Raw genomic sequence first — 17363 nt, 5'->3', positions numbered from 1 at the left:
ACGCATGCATGCACTCCATCATCTAGCTTGTGGAGAACCTATTTGTTGTGGTAGGTACCAGAAACTTCTCATGTGAGGATGCTACTATATAGTCCTTGCTCCCCTCTAGTATGTTCTTCCAATGATCCAAGATGTTGTGCCGAATAACTTGTTGGCACAACTCTCTCATATGATCCATCACCCTCCTTTCCTCATCATTCATGATGACGACTCCAGTCGCTCCGGTCCTATCATCTAAGGTATTTATACCTCTTTGGAGTATGTCTAAGATGTGTCCTCTCCCACCTATGACCACATTCCAGGGCATATCTAGGAGACCCCTATACATCTAATGCACCCACGGGGGTGGTATCTCTTGGAGTAGCACCCATAGGGGTACCACCTATAAATGACTGAGCAAAAGCTAGAGTAACTAGAGTAGACATCCCCATAGGTATGATAAATCCCATATTCAATGCAAATCTAGCAGAATGATGAGACAAAGACACTGCATCAGTACCTCCACAACAACCACCTGAGTCACCCTCTCTCAAACCTGCACGAGAGCGAGTAGCACGTGTATCTGGAGCCGACCGTGGGCTCACCGCATCCATGTCTTCGCAGCATCCCCCAGAACCACTCCCTCCGTCCAGCCCAAGTTTAGAGCGTCGACCTCGTCTACTGGAAATCGAAGCATTAGAGCGTGCCAAAGTAAATCGAACGCAATGGCATGATGGTGTCTAAAACAGCTCTTGGTCTGCCATATTTCTGAATTGAGCCATTTGATCTAGAGACATATGTGTAAAGATCTATTGTAACTCCTCGTTGCTCATCCCTTGGCTCATCATGTTGTCCAAATATCCACAAAGGTCACCTATACATATAAAAATTGACGTTAGCATAATCCATATAAAGATTCAAGCAAAGCATGGTAATATAAGTCCTAAAAAATACATATTCTAGAGTACCCTTATAAGGGATTCATCAACGAATTGAGTAGGTGGATGCTCCAAGTATGACATAGCCTATGGTCCCATGTCAATCTCCTCACACAACTCTCCATACATTGAAAGGTCAATAGAAAGGTCACCACAAAAGGATGAGTCCACCTCATTCTCAAAGAATTCTCAGGCCTCCTATCTTTCCATCATTGTTACCCGATTCTGTCTCCTCTACATACTCCAAGCTTTGACCGGCCTCCACCCCTTGCAATATCAGCCCCTCTATCTACATACTATCCTCATCTACACTGGGAACATTGCTTTTATCATATACTCTCACACTTTGGGGAGCTAAAGATACAACATACCACCATGAAGGTTGTCGGGGGTTTGGATAGAAAATTACCTATTCAAAATCACATACAAGAGAGATTTAACATTTGTGACATACACCATGTTGTGATAAAACTTTAAAAAGTATGAGTTTATGCACCTACTCACAATGGGCCGGCAATACAAACGTGTTGCACAAATTTGATAATCTTTTTTCAAAATCTATTTTAAGAAATCTAGATGGACCTCATAGAACCGTTGCCCCGGCTCCTTCCTGTATCACTTTGAACCACTACACATCGAATAGGATCATGGAGACGCTATGGTAATTCACAGTGTATAACTCTATTTGGATCTGTGGCTCACCGTTAGCTCTCTTGCTCGAACTTTGCCATGAGACCACAATCTGTTGTGGAGTGCATTTTGTCAATAGGCTCCACGCAAAAATGTCGTCTGTGTGACCACGCTACACTATATATTTTGTATTATACATTCAAATGGTTAATTAATTGTCACATATAAAACATGTGGTTACCTTTGGACTACATTCCCTCGAGAATTCCCACTCCTTTAGTAGAGACCTCCACCCCTTCGTGAGATGCCGTGATCAAAGCTCCATGCAACCATCGCATAGACATAAACTGCGACATCTCTTCCATGCCCTTGAGATATCGAATCAGTTGGTGGCGCATACTATGTCGAAATTCGGATCATGCTTCTTCTCGATGTTTTCTGGCTTGCTCTTATCTAGCAAGGTCACACGTCTCCATAATAGAGACATTATGCAACATACAAAAACGATTCACTTTCTTGTCCATTGCAGCATCCATCCTTTTTTTTAACCCATTTCCAACCACCACATCTCTGGTCAATCTATCATCATCCTTCAGCGACCATAGTATACTGTTCTCTGAATGCACCATTGGTAGCTGCTATGAAATATGCACTAATGCCTCAAACACCAACCAACCTTCAACGGTGCCACCTTCTGGTTGAGCTCAGTGTCGCATGTGATTCGTATGGGAGTTTGTAAAGTCACTCGCCACATGGACGCTTCGCGAGATGGAAGCAAAGAATGATGAAGAGTACTCAACTCAAGGTAAATACATGGAGTAACAAGAATGGTTAGGTTTCACATTCAATCGAATACATATGTGGGCAAGGTAAGGTGAAGTGGGAATACAAGGACTACAATCTTCACAATACATCATTTCAGCTTAGATGAGTATGTTCATGTTTAGATATGCATGCACAAGGTCTTCATTCATATACATTGGCAATGAAAATAAGAAACAAGGGATATAATAAAGAAACTATGATTTTAAGTTATAAGAACTCTCTCTTTCTCTACTCTTTCTGTCACAACATCAAAATTCCTTCACAAGATGACTCTATAAGAGCTCTTAGCACATGCCATAATGACTTTGAATGGGATAATTTACTCATGGCAAGGAGTAGGGCTTTTAGCCCGTGGGTTTGCATCACATTGCCTTTTTCATCAAATAAGTGCTTACTCTTTGTAGCTTTATCTTCAAACTTCACCAACCCCTTTCATTAACTGTATCACCATCAGATGAAGCTTGCAGCTGTAACATCAATCCACCCCAACACGAAAGAGTTTGCCTGGAAGGTTGTGTCAATTGGACCCATGATTCTCTCTGTATTGATACCTTCTTGGTTAGCTCACAACCAGTATTGCGCCTGCTGCTATAACCAACAACCCACAAAACAGTGATACTCACCTCCCTGCTTCAATGTTGGTATGTCTTCATATGTACACGTCGACTCGAGTGAGAGCTTGAGGCGCACACTCAGAGTATGAAGGAGTTGAAGTGCCAAGTGTTGTTATTCCTTGTAGTGTTTGTGACATGTAGACTAAAGTCCACTCGAGTTCAACTTAGCTCGCTAGTCACTGGTGGATTTAGAGCTAAGTCTTCTTGATCATGGGAGTAGTCATTCAAGGGACCTTGAGTCCGATTGGATCACATGGTGTCATAATGCTTTTTCTCGATTGTGCTCCTCCCCCTATGTCAAAACTTCAGTTCTTCCATACTCCAAATGTCTACAGGTGAGACCCTATTATCTCCCTTAGCATCCGGTTTGAACCTTGTTCCGTTTCACATCAAAAGACTATAGCAACTAACGTATGGGTGTTCAGATCTCACTGTGCAGATCATCCGCGGTCAACGATGGCTTCTGTCTAATCTGCGTATGTTGCTGCTCAACATCGTGAATTTGATATGCTGCGCGTCATCATAATCGGACTGGTTGCATTGTGCCATATCAATCTTCGTCTAATCTGCATTACATCAGGGCCTTCAAACCTGCAAGTGATGCCGTTTAGCAAAGCGGGCAACAAGCTTAGAAGGTACTCTCCTTCCCCTTCCTAATCCTTAGCTACGAGAGCTATGATCAATCCACGATCCTCAAAGAAAGTGTGATGTTCTTCGAGGCCGATTGCTGTCCTCCCTTGCATTCTTCTAATCCACACGTCGATCATTCTGATTTGATGTGTCGTCTCCTCCGTATACTTATACACCATATTTTACTATAGGCCTGATCCACTTCATAAGCCATAGAAATTCATCAGGAGTACTTCTGCAGAATCAGATACTCGTCCACAGCCATCTGATGTGAACGTCCTCGTAGTCTCGATCCCCTTCAAATCTGTGATGAGCAGGCGATGGACAAAGCATCAAATCTTCACCTATAAAATAAATCCTCTTGATGTATATTTCAATTCAGCTCTCTCCTCAGGGTGTTGATCATTCCAAGGAAACCTGTCAGCCTCTTTGATATGTCAAAAGCCTGTGCACTCTTCCACTATAGTTGATGCAGGTCGACAAGTCCTCCATAATTACCAGCCTCTTGCCTACAACTTCTGTCTCACAGATTAATATGCTCCACATTCAGTGCCAGTCTTTTTCCCACACGACCATTGTCGTCGTCCTCTCCAAAGCTTGTACTTGATAGCCACCACCTCGATAGTCACAGGCCAGCCTTCCTAAACACTATTGTGGCCCCCCTCTCACGCTCACTCCTTTCTTTCATCCGAAAAGCTTGTTCCCCTTTTCTTAATAAAGCTAAGGCTTTATATATTAAATAAAGCTATTCTCTTCTATCATTATCCTGTCCCGCTGATCTTCCATTCATATTAGATTTGTAAAATGAGAGATGAAAGGAATCACAAAACTTGTCATTATGATCTTTTTGTGAACCTCCTCTACTTGCATTCAAGCTTTTGCTTGAGTCACTGGCATTACTTTTCTTCAAAACATCAGGAAATGAATTTCTATGACAAGAGAAGAGTGTTTAAGACGGTTTATGAAAGGAGCATCCTGTAGCACGAAGCAATATTCCTCTCATTTTGGAGACTTTTTGCGGGAACATTTGTTGCATCTGAATTTGATGAGATTCCACAAGTTGCAGCATCATTGTTTGTGGTAAACGGGAGATTATGTACCTAAAGAAGCTACACTTTCATTACTTCTTGCCTTGAGTCATGTATTGTGCCCTAACAAGGAAATATGCTTTGAAACAGATTGTGCTCATCCACTCATGATTCGAATTTTTGCAATGTTGGATCCATGCGATGCAATCAATCGAGCGATGCTCCCACAAAAAAAATTATGAATGTATTTAAGAAATTGTGTATAACCTAACTACATGTGCTCGTGCCTCATGCAAATGCAAACACAAAAGATACACACAATGGAAAATAAACTCATAATGCCACTCACTAAAGAGTTCAAAATCTTGGCGAAAAACTCCGCTCTTAGGTTTGCAGTGGCAGATGCGCAATGTCACGCTATCATTCTCGCACAAAGCCTTTCAGGGATTTTATGAAACACTCCAAGAAGAACATCATCCATCGCGTATGGATAGATTCAACAATCTCCACTTCATCTACAAGATGCACCATGAGGTGGGTTTGTATCGTGAGCATAGTGGTGGGCAAGTACTTCTCAAAGAGATAGACCGTCTCCACAGCTCCCTACCTTGCGGATTCAATAGAGGATGTCTTGATCTCCTTTTATGAAATCCATTGCACTAAATTTGACAACCTGTAAATCGCATTGCATATTTCTAGAGTAAGGCTCCCTGCGATCGTGATTGGTAGTATAAACTGCTACAAATGAAGAAGCATTATGAGCAATGACTACACTCCAAATAGCAAAATACGCAGGTTACTTACAGTCCATTAGTACTACAAACCTAATATATCTTATGCAAATCATGCGATTTTAGCCTTGTTAGTTGGTCGTCTTTAGAAAACACAAATCTAAGAGAATGCATCATACCCGTTGAAGTGCGGATAGACCTCATAATTTGCTTCACAATGCGCTCTTCTTTAGTGGAAAAACACCAACGAGCGCGAGATAGTTGCAAGTGACCATCACCACTCAACTGTGGCCAAACCACCTCCATCTTGTCTACCTCCTTCAAATCCATTCGTGCCCCTGTAGTGTCTCTCTTTCTTGTGATGTGGTCCTATAGTAAGCTTCCCACATTCTTTAAAATATGCATTCGATCCAACAAGTGGTTGATTTGTAAGTGGGTCCAATATGGTAACTCGTAGAAAATTGAGAACCGTCACATTCACTACAAGGATACGGAGGCATAGCGATGACACTTTCTGATGTAAAATAGCGGCATCGCTATTTACGTCGTATTTACGACGCAAATAGTGACGGTGCTCAGACGAAAAAACGCAGGCTGAAACCTCAGCGTGTTATTTTGTGCGAACAAACAAAAGAGAGAGCGAACTCCATCTTGCATTTGAGAGGGAGAGGGAGAGAAAGAGGGAGAAGGAAAGCTTCTCACCATCGTCGCCGCCATTCGTGAAGAAGAGGAGGAAGTGTACGGAGGACGAAGAGGAGCCGCCGTCGCAAAGAGGAGCCGTTGAATCCATCCTTGGGCCTTTACGGTGAGTGCATTGTTCATTCTTGCTTTGTTTTTTTTTTCTCTTTTTCTTTTACTTGTTTTTTTAAAAAAATCAAGTGTATTGAGAGAGGGAGAGGAAATGTGAGAGGGAGATGAAGAGAGAAAAGAAAAGAAGGAAAGAGAGAGGAAGAAAACATTAAACATAATAGGGAAAGAGAGAAAGAGAGGGAGAGGGAGAGGTTGTTGTTATTGCTTTATTTCTTCTTTTCTTTTTTTATTGTTTGTTGTTGTTGTGGTAGTGGTAGTAGCGGTAGCAATAGCAGTAGTTGTTGTTTAATTTTTTATTTTCTTGTTTGTTGTTTTTGCAATAGTCGTAGTAGTGATAGTGGTAGTGGTAGCGGTAGCGATAGTGGTAGTTGTTTAATCTCTTATTTTCTTGTTTTTTGTTATTGTGGTAGTCGTACTAGTAGTAGTGGTAGTAGTAGTAATAGTAGTAGTTGTTATTTAATTTCTTCTCTTCTAGTTTGTTGTTGTTGTGGTAGTCGTAGTCGTGGTCGTAGTCGTCCTAGTCATGATTGTAGTAGTAGTAATAGTAGTTTTCTTGTTTGTTGTAGTAGTAGTAGTAATAGTTTTTTTTTTCTTGTTTATTGTTATTTAGTTTTCTTGTTTGTTGTTGTTATTGTTGTTGTAGTAGTAGTAGTTTTTTCTTCTTTTCTTGCTTGTTGTTATTGTAGTAGTAGTAGTAGTTATTGTTGTTGTTTTTTTTTAAATTCTTTTCTTATTTATTATAGTGGGAGTGGTAGTGGTTGTGGTTGTGGTAGTGGTAGTAGTCGTAGTCGTGGTTGTAGTAGTAGTAGTGGTTTTCTTGTTTGTTGTTGTTGTAGTAGTAATAGTTTTTTTTGTTTTCTTGTTTAGTTTTCTTATTTGTTGTTGTTAGTGTAGTAGTGGTAGTAGTAGTAGTTTTTTCTTCTTTTCTTGTTTGTTATTGTAGTAACAGTAGTAGTAGTTGTTGTTGTTTTTTCTTATTTTCTTGTTTATTGTAGTGGTAGTGGTAGTGGTAGTGAGAGAGAGATGTTTTGTTAAAGGAAATTGGTAGTAGAGAGAGAGAGATGTTTTATTAAAGGAAATGAGAGAGGGAGAGGAAGAGAAAAAGGAAGAAGAAATGAGAGAGAGGGAATAAATATACAACATAATAAAGAAATAGAAAAAGATAGAGAGATGGAATGAGAGGAGAGAATGGATGGATAAAAAACAAAGAGAGAGTGGTGGCGAGGTCTAGTGAGGTCCGATGCAATACCATGGGAGGGGAAACACTCCAACATACGTTAATTTGTGGGTGGGTGGAGACTTTACATACGTTAATTTTTGCTGAGTTACAAGAGAAGAAATCCCTTCCCAAACAATTTAAGAAAGAAAAAAAGAATGATAACAAAAAAAATTTGTTTGTCGTAACATAGACAAAATGGAAATCGGTGAAGGTCGTGATGTTCAAGATCGTGAGGCGTATCTTAATCAGCGTGTCCCATGTCCTTGCTCTCAATGTAAGCTCGCAATTAGACGAAAACATTGATTATCTATAGAACACATATGACGCTTCGGCAAGTTTCAATCTGAGATAATTGATCATGCGATCTCAGATTGCAAGCAAATGGTAAGAAAAGTGTATATTAATCATGCATTGTATTCGCAAGCTAATTAAATACCATATACAAAAACATTGGGTGTGGCTGGCAAATTTTCTGTTCAGGGAGGTGACGTTCGTCCCAAGCAGGAGTGCACCCTTTGCGTCAGTTGGAATAGTTCGTGGGCATGCGATGGATGGAGTACCGGAGCCAATCCACCACTTCGAAGGTACTACCCAATCTATACCGTCAATACCAGAGGAGACATGTTGCATTCCATACTTACCTATAATCTTGGAGCCTGAGATGGAGGCAATGATCAGTGCATTGATACCCATGGATGTCGAGACTTCTGATCCGCTTAGAGAGGAAGCATCCATAGCATTATATGATGGGTGCCGAGTATCTCGCCTGAAGATACTGCTTGCACTCCTAACTGTGCAAGGAAAATATGGGTGGAGCGATGCGAGTGTGACCGAATTAATCAGATACCTTGTATGTACGCTTCGTTGATTTCTTTTCGGCACTATCATTAAAAACATTTATGCTTTTTCAATGTGTTTTATGATTTTTTTTGTAGGTTACTGAAGTATCATATATTACCGCTTGCAAATACCATGCCTGAGTCTCGTGATGGTGCATGACATGTTTTATGAAAGCTTGGCATGGACTACAACAGCATCCATGCATGTATCAATGACTGCATACTATTTCGAGGAGAATACATGTAATATTTCTACGTGAAATATTAATTGACCCTAAACCCAGGACACCCTCTGCAAAAATGCAACCCAAAGTAATCTCCCGCATCGTAAAATGTTGGTGGCTAAGTGCTTACTCCGTATGCATTAATAAATTCTAGCTACGTGTCATGTATGGAAGACTGTGGCTTGAAACCACAAGCCCACACACGAAAAACCTCCACGGGGAAAAAAAGGGGATAATGGTTCAAATTGTGGAAAATATTTTTATTAATAACCCCTCCCCCCCTCAGCTGATGCATGGCGGGGAGAGGGAGTGTGAGAGGGCTTCAATAGGAAGCATGAGGAAGGGGAGCACGCAATAGCCACGTGTGTGGCTATCCCCTCCCCCCTTCATTTTTTATGACCCCTCCCCAAGCTAGAGGGAGAGGAAGGGAGGAATGCTGGAGACATCGTGCTGCCCCAGGCCATCACCATCCACCATGCCATGCTGCCACGCCATCGCCATGCTGCGGCCCCGTGCCCTGTCATCACCATCGCCATCATCATCATAATCATCATCCTCATCTCCTGTATCGTCATCCTCATCCCTCTCCCAATCATCATCTTCTACATGACTTCTGTCAGAAGCCAAAAGCTTAGAAGCTTCTTTGGAAGCTTCTAATTTTAAGCCTCGTTCTCTCGTGCCTTCCCCGAGGTTTTAAACCCAAGTCTCCAAGGCTTGTGTCCTGCGCGGGAGAGGGAGATCGCAGACTGTGAGACTTCACAACACGCGAGTAATCCAAGGGGAGTTGCTATGATAAAATACACTGCATAAATGGCTCCGAAGCTAAAGATGTGAGGCGCACACGCGGGAGCTTCCACTCCGAGTTCGCGTATGGATAACACCCCGAACCTCAATGCCCAAGTTCTTAAAAATTGATTCCGCATGGAAAGAATGTAGTAGGCATGTCCAATTCTCGTAGGCAAGTTTAATCACATTTGGAAATTTTAGTTGCTCGCCGATTTACAAGATTTAGTTGCATGATGTGCATTTGAAATTGCTCGCCGATTTACAAGATTTAGTTGCATGATGTGCATTTGAAATTGCTTGCGCTTCCAAGTTGCAATCCTAAATGCATATTGCATAAGTTAAAAGGTGGATTTGTCTAAATGCATCCTTGATTGCCTTGCGAAAAAGAATAGTGCATAATGCTTTTAGGTGATAATTTCCTAGCTGTGTTTCGCGTATAAAATCATCGTAGACGCCCATTGAATGATGTCCAAATGGTCACAATGCATGGAAAATTGCATGCGAAGATGGTTGCATTTTAAGTCAGGTTAAGTGCTAAACAAGGGATTAATTAAATGTCGGACTCATGTTATTCGCTCATGGATGGAGTTCTTTTATCAAAGTTTGTATTTAGAAAAGGATGCATTTCATATTAAAGCTTGAATTCAATGCATTAGACGAAGGGTTTATAGGCATAGTTCTTGATGTAAATCAACATAGGTTTTATACGAGTTAGCCCTAAATTGTTAATCATTATGATTTAGGCAAGGAAAATAAATGGTCATTGTAAATCTTATAGTCGCATAGAAGGAAAAAGTCTATGAATCGCATATTTGCATGGAATGTTGTATCTTGAAATTATTTACATCTTTTTAGGAAAAGTATTTGCATCTCTAAGGAGAGATCACCTCTTGTTGCAAGACAATTAGATCAGTTTAGGTAATTTGCTTGTAATGGCAAAACCTACATGGGATTCATAAAAGCATAATTAGTTAATACAACGAACACCTCAAAGTGCTAGGTAGGGTTTAGTTATGCTAAAAATTCTACCTAGTATTGCACTTGGGATGCCAAATCAAGACTTTCAATCCCAAATATCCTACCCACATTGACGGAATGTTAGGGTTAGCTAAACATCCATGCAAGAACAATCTAGGGTTCTCACCCTAATGATCGGATGACCAAATGCTAGACTTCTGCAAGGAAGGTAGGAACCCTAAGGGCCAAAGCGTAATGGCCTAGTAGGGTTAGGGTTGGGTTGGGTCAAGAAGACTCTCAAATCCTACATCTTGACCCAAAGGTATTCTTGACCAAGTAATACTGTGTGATGGGAAAAATAATCCCCCAAGATAGGTGCGACTATGCAACAAGTTGCAACGTTGCATGGTTTTGTGTTAAATCACAAAATAGAATTGCCACTCCTTAGAACAAGGTTGGCGAGTTCTTCGTACAAGTCTAATTTGCAAGAGAATGAGTAGTCATCCTGCTACATCACCCTTCCTTTGAGACTGATTTTCCAAGTTAGGGAAGTTGTGTATCGTCTAGCAAGAAATTGACCAATCAAGATAGGACAACGAGGTTGTCCAGCATTTACTGACCTTAATGTGAGGAAATCTAAGGTCTTGGTTAATTTAGGTTAACAGGGTATAAACCCTAACCCAAGGAAAAAGGGTAAAGTAGCAACACAACTTATGAAACCCTAGGGGATCTTGCCAAGTCATAATTGATCCCAGATCGAATGTTGGATGCATTCGGAGAGAAGGAATCCACACCTTAGCAGTTGGCCAAGGAACTAAAGATGGAAAAATAATTAATGCTTCAGGTTGAAGGCCTAGAGGGAGAGGCAGCATCAGTTACCCCCGACTGTCTGCTTGACCCTATCCAAGGAGCTTGTTAGCCGCTCCAAATACGTGGACCAAACCCGCCGTGAGAGGTCTCTCTGTGGGTGCTACTTGGAGCAAGAGGACGCCTGGGTGCCAGAGGGGGCTCTGGCCGTAAATCCCTTGCCTCCGGACCTTGCACAAGAGGCCGACGTGACTCAAGATTGGATCTCAAGGTCCGCATACTAGTCTATGGGTGGAAACTTGGAATAGCGATCCCTGAGGATTGCTAGAATTGCCTTCGGGGGTGGATTATGGAATTTCCTTCGGGCGGATTATGGTATACCCTTCGGGCTGGATTATACGATGTATTCCAAAGATGGATAAATAAGATCAATTGTTGAAAAGAAACTTGTTTGACATTGCTTTTCTATGTAAGTGCTTAAGTTACGTGAAGGAACCGGTGATTAATTGGTTAATTAAGGAAGCTATTTTTGCTTGTCAAACTAAATATGGTAGGTAATTAAACAACTAAAGCAACCCTAAGGAAAGTGTGGTGGATGTAACGATGGGTCCATCCTATGAAAGGGTGGTCCCGATTGGCCAGGAACTTTTCTCAACGGAATTGACAGCAAGGTGACGATGACCTACAATCTAGAAAGCTAGAGTCCCGATTTATACTGTTTTAGGGGAACGGAATGGGACTATGCCTTATGAGCAAAGAGGTCGAGCTTTGCATCCCTCTCGTTTCCCATTCTCCTTGAACCAAGTGCAGTATAAATCCACTTCGACCATGGTGTTTCTGCATAACTAGTTTGTCTAGGGTTCGACGCTAGTTACTTTCAAGGAACTTGACTATTAGGGAAACCTTGATTCAGGTCAGCCCAAAGAGGGAACGATCGGAATGCTTCCGCTTCATGGCAGACTCGAGAAGACCTAGATCGCAAACCCCGTGACATTCCGTGGGAGTGTCGGGCGGCGCTTTCTGTACTCTCTTCCTGATGGGCTGCTAAGACGTGTCCTATAAGTCGACAGGTGGACACGTTATAGTTGGTATCAGAGCAAACTAACAAAATCTAATACTTACAAGAAAACTTAATGAGGGGAAGTAGAGTAAATGAGGGAAAGTAGAGTAAATGCTGGCACGTAGAGTCGCGAAGCATGAAACAAATTCTTGGTGTTCCAGGTTGTGTTTATGACTGCGATGCGTGCCTCGGATTATTAGACAGAGGCTAGATATGATGAATATCCTAGACCGCATCTACAATCCTTCACCCCTATACGTGGAACGGAGATGGACAGGTGATTCAAGAATTTATTACATAGTTGCCCACCGACTTACGTACCTTCGAACCAACTTGAAGAGAATCAAGTGGATGGAGGACTTAAAGATCATGAAGCTGTTCATCTTTGTTGAGGCTCATGCAAATGCAACCCTTCATGTCGGCAGTCAGAAGGTCAAGTAGAACAAGTATGTGTACGAGGAAGTGACTCGAATAATCCGTGCCGACAAAATCAAGGTGTTGGGACGTTATGAAAAGAACGGGTATCAAAGGAAGGGATATCCTAATCTTCCTATGACCTATTGATTCCTAAAAATCCATGACCCCAATCCATACTATTACTCAGTTCCCGTAACTGAATGTAACACAATTTTATTCTCCCCAAATTAATGTATCAGCTTGTTCTACCCTCCCAATAATAATTGTACTCGAAAGGGCTATGCCCATATGAATGAAATATACTTTTTTTTATCAACGATTGTCTTGGCTGTAAGTGTTGGTAATGGAGTTAAGTGATTAGGTCACTTGGCTAAAAGCTGATCTGGGCATGTAATGTAATGTGAGAAATGCTTAGCAAGATTTTAACATAAAGAATTTTAAATGCCCATACGCAACCTCAAGAGTAGATTCCTAGTGCGACCTCTGCACCAAGTATGGTTGTAATTCAGGAGAAGAAGTTTATTCTCAAACAAATCAAGCCACCAGAATTCGATGGTAAGGGAAGGACCGTCCAAACTGATGTTGAGATATGGATCGAATCCATGGAGGATTATTTCGAAGCAGCATGTACTGCACCGGCTAACGAAGGAATGCTCGCCAAGCTGAAGTTTATCGACAAAGCAAGTCTTTGTTGGAAGCAATGGTGCAGAGACCAAGGGATCTCAAAAGGGTCGGTTACTTGGGAGAAGCTAAAAAGAGCTCTACGAGGAAGATATCTACCACCTGCCTACCGCACACAGAAGATGAGCAAATTCTATGAACTGAAGTAGCTTGGTCTATCTCTTGATGCATACTATTCAAAGTTTATCTCTCTTTTGAAGTACGTGCCACAAATGGATATGACACAACAGGCGTCAAAGTTTTGTGCCAGATTAAACCCACCAATAAACACCCGCCTGGAATCAATGCACCCAATAGATCTACAGGACGCGCTCATTTGAGCTGCACCCATAATACAGGATGTGTAGACTAGGCCAAGAAATAACAAGACTTGGTCTTACAAGGATCAGAACAAAGGAGTATATAGGTCTTAGACCAAGAGAGCACATGGCCAGAATCATGGACAGAGGAAGAAAGCTAGAGCCAACACTGTCAATAATTTCATTCCTACCCAAGGTAATGGTAGTAATCTCTGTTGCTTCCATTGCAATGATCCTGGTCACTTTAAAAAGCACTGCCCCAAGCTTAGCAGAGGACAACGTCAAGGGCCATCCCAAGGAACCATCCATGGCCAAGGAGCTGCCACCATGGCCAGAGGGAGAACCTCCAGGGTTGCCAAGAAGGAGCTGTGTGATAAAGAAGACCCATCCATGGAAGCAGACATTGAGAGGGCAACGGTTCATGCTTCCCTTCACAAGAAAGGCCCGAATCGCTAATTTTCTGTAATTCAAACACCATCAGATTACCAAGGTAAAAGCTTCAAAACCTTGATTGATTGTGGCAGTACACATTCCTTCATTTCACCAGTTTGTGCAAGAAGATTAGGAATAGCCACAAATGTTGCACCTACCTTACTTGTGGAATTAGCAAATGGTCGTGAGGTCACTTGTACCAAGCGAACTGCTAAGGTGAGATTCCTATTGGGTGGAAAGTCGACTTCGGTTAGATTCAGGGTTATGAACCTAGGTGTCCACAAGTGTTTGCTCGAAATGGATTGGCTTAAACCTAATGATGCCCACATTCACTATGGAAAGGGCTAAGTTTCCTTTCAAAATTCCGAAGGAGAATTAGCTACAACTCAAGGAGAGGCTGGTAGGCCAAAAATTCAACTGGCCAAAGCATCTCTGATAATAAAATGAGTTAGAAAGGGGCTACCTGTCTATTTGATTAAGCTTAATAAGCTAGATCAGAATCAGGAGTCCAGGGATGAACCTTCATGGCTAAAGGGATATGCAGACACATTTCTTGAAGAGTTCTCAAAGGGAAGTCGATCACGAAATCAAGCTAGCACCAGGAGCTGCACCAATTGCAAAGAGACCATATAGAATGTCCATCTCGGAAGCGATTGAGCTAAAGGAGCAACTCAAGCAACTATTAGACCAAGGCTACATCCGCCACAGCAGTTCACCATGGGGAGCTCCAATGCTGTTCCAGAAGAAGAAAGATGGATTGTTGCAGTTATGCATTGACTACAAAGGGTTGAATCAATCAACCATTAAGAACAAATACCCCATTCCAAGAATAGATGAACTTCTTGACCATCTTCAAGGTGCGAAGATCTTCTTTAAGATTGATCTCAGGTCCAGATATTATCAGATAAGGATCAAGGAAGAAGATATCCCAAAGACAACATTCAGCTAAGGTATGGGCACTTTGAATTCCTAGTCATGTCATTTGGACTGACAAATGCTCCTGCTACCTTCAACTGGCTAATGCAGGATATCTTTAGACCCTATCTTGATGACTTCGTACTCATCTTCTTTGATGATACCCTAGTCTATTCCAAATAGGAAGGAGATCATGAACCCCAGCTTTGCATTGTTCTCGAGACAATGAGGGCACACAAGCTTTATGCCAAAAAGAAGAAGTGTGCATTTTTCAAGCGACAGATTGAATATCTGGGATTCATTGTATCAGCAGAAGGAATTTCAATGGATCCGGCCAAGGTGTTCTGGAGTGGCCAACACCAACAACTGTTAAAGAAATACGTAGTTTTCTTGGATTGATAGGATGGTATAGAGTCTTTATCAAAAACTATGATTTGATTGCAGTGCTGCTGAACGATCTACTGAAGAAGCAAGCATCAATTGTATGAACAGTCCAACTTTGATAAACTAAAGCAAAGCTTGGTATCAGCATCTATCCTAAAACTTTCGGATGTTAGTAAGGAGTTGAAGTGATAACTAATGTTAGCAAACTTGCCTTAGGATGTGTGCTTATGCAAGAAGGTCATCCTATAGCATACTCTTCAAGGAAATTGAAGAGCCATGAGAGGAATTATGCTATCCACGATCTGGAGCTATTAGCTGTCATCCATGCTCTCAAGCTTTGGAGACACTACTTGCTGGGTAACAAGTTTACCCTAGTGACAGATCATAAAAGTCTCAAATGGATTTTTACCCAGAATGAGATCAATATGAGGCAACATCGATGGATTGAAGTGCTGGAGGAATAGACTTTGAAATCAAATACCGGCTTGGAAAGGAGAATGTAGTTGCTGATGCACTCAGTCTCGCAAGGCATTTCTAATTCTCTGATTTTGCAAGATCCATCAATAACAAGATCTCTAACCACAAAGGTATCCATGTCAAACAACCCAATTCTTGAGCTAGCTAAAGAAGAGGCATGCCATGACCCAACCTATCAGCGGCGACGGGAAGAAGCTCTCCTTCCTTATCTTTCTCTCTTTCTCTCCCTCTCCTTTCCTCTTTCGCTCTCTCTTTCGCAAACACTTCTACAAAATGCTGCACTTGGGTTTTGGACGCGTTTTTTTTGTTTGGATACACTTCTAATTGACGTCAAAACTCAACGTTGCTAATCCCCCCTGCCCTTGTAGTATTACTTTTTATTAGCTTGAGATGTATACCTCAATTCGGATTCCTCGCTCTTTTGGTGACTTTCTTTAAATTTTTTCTAGTTAGTGGCAAACAATTTTACACATCTCAAACATCAATAGGAATGGCCATCATAGGGATATGCAATTTCTTCCCATAAACTACTTCAAAAGGAGGATTTCTAGTAGAGAGAATGTAGACAAAAAAATTTACACATCTCAAACATCAATAGGAATGGCCATCATAGGGATATGCAATTTCTTCCCATAAACTACTTCAAAAGGAGGATTTCTAGTAGACAGAATGTGGGGTGTTATTGATAAAAAATGATATTAGCCACCATGATTAGATAATATAACCTTAGGAATCCAATGATGATAAAATATGGTGTTAATGAGCAATTCAGAAATTGTGAAGTAAATAAGTTCTTTTTGCATGCAATAAAAAAGGCATGGTCACTAAATTTATCCACATCCAAATCATGTCATAGTGAGAGGATGTAGTACAAAAAGGAGTGATAAAGTCCATATAAGTTTTCTCCCATGGGCCATCAAGAATTTCCATGGTGATGCTTTACAAATTGGTTGCACTCAGACACAAATTTTGTTATGTCACCTTTCATGGCAAGCTAATAAAAATACTATTTGCATGTAGCTATCATAGATTGAATACCCTTATGTCCCGTATATAGAGATTGATGCGTTTCAGTACCATTGAGGAGTTGGCTCCTCTCAGGGAGTAGAAGTATCTATAGCATCCCATCCTGGAACTCAAACACAAACTTGGGTATGTTAAGAAACACAAATCTAGAGCTGGCTATGGTGAATGCAAGTATTATATAAACATGATACATGATTGGAATGAGAGATTGTAACTCAAGTGAATAAGGTTCCAAGACCGATTAGTTTGGACTCACAAACAAAATCTTGAGTTGACACAAAAGAAACTATGTATTGCCTTGAATGAGAGCGAGTACATATTTTTATAGCCTTTGGGTGGTTTCACTTTCCTCACTGTGCTTATGGGATTCTAAGCCTTTCTCCTAGAGCATACTTCATTTTTTCTATCTTCCAACACCCCCCTTGACACTTATTGGTTTTTATCCACCCAACATGAATATATGATCCAAGAGACTAGCTTATAGGCAAGATAGTAAAGTTAAAGCTTGAAATTTTTTATCTTTGGTAAGTTTTTTTACAAAGCAACATCCATAATGGGAAACAAAGATCCAGTATGGGAGACAAAATAGAAAATTCTTTAGAACAATCTATCCAAGTTGTTGTTAGTAATGGAAGCATCTTCTTCATTCATGAAC

This window comes from Lygodium microphyllum, chromosome 16, assembly GCF_053477565.2.
Source record: "Lygodium microphyllum isolate KBCC chromosome 16, Lygodium_microphyllum_v1.1.10, whole genome shotgun sequence".
NCBI classification, from domain to species: domain Eukaryota; kingdom Viridiplantae; phylum Streptophyta; class Polypodiopsida; order Schizaeales; family Lygodiaceae; genus Lygodium; species Lygodium microphyllum.
This window is presented reverse-complemented; position numbering follows the sequence as displayed.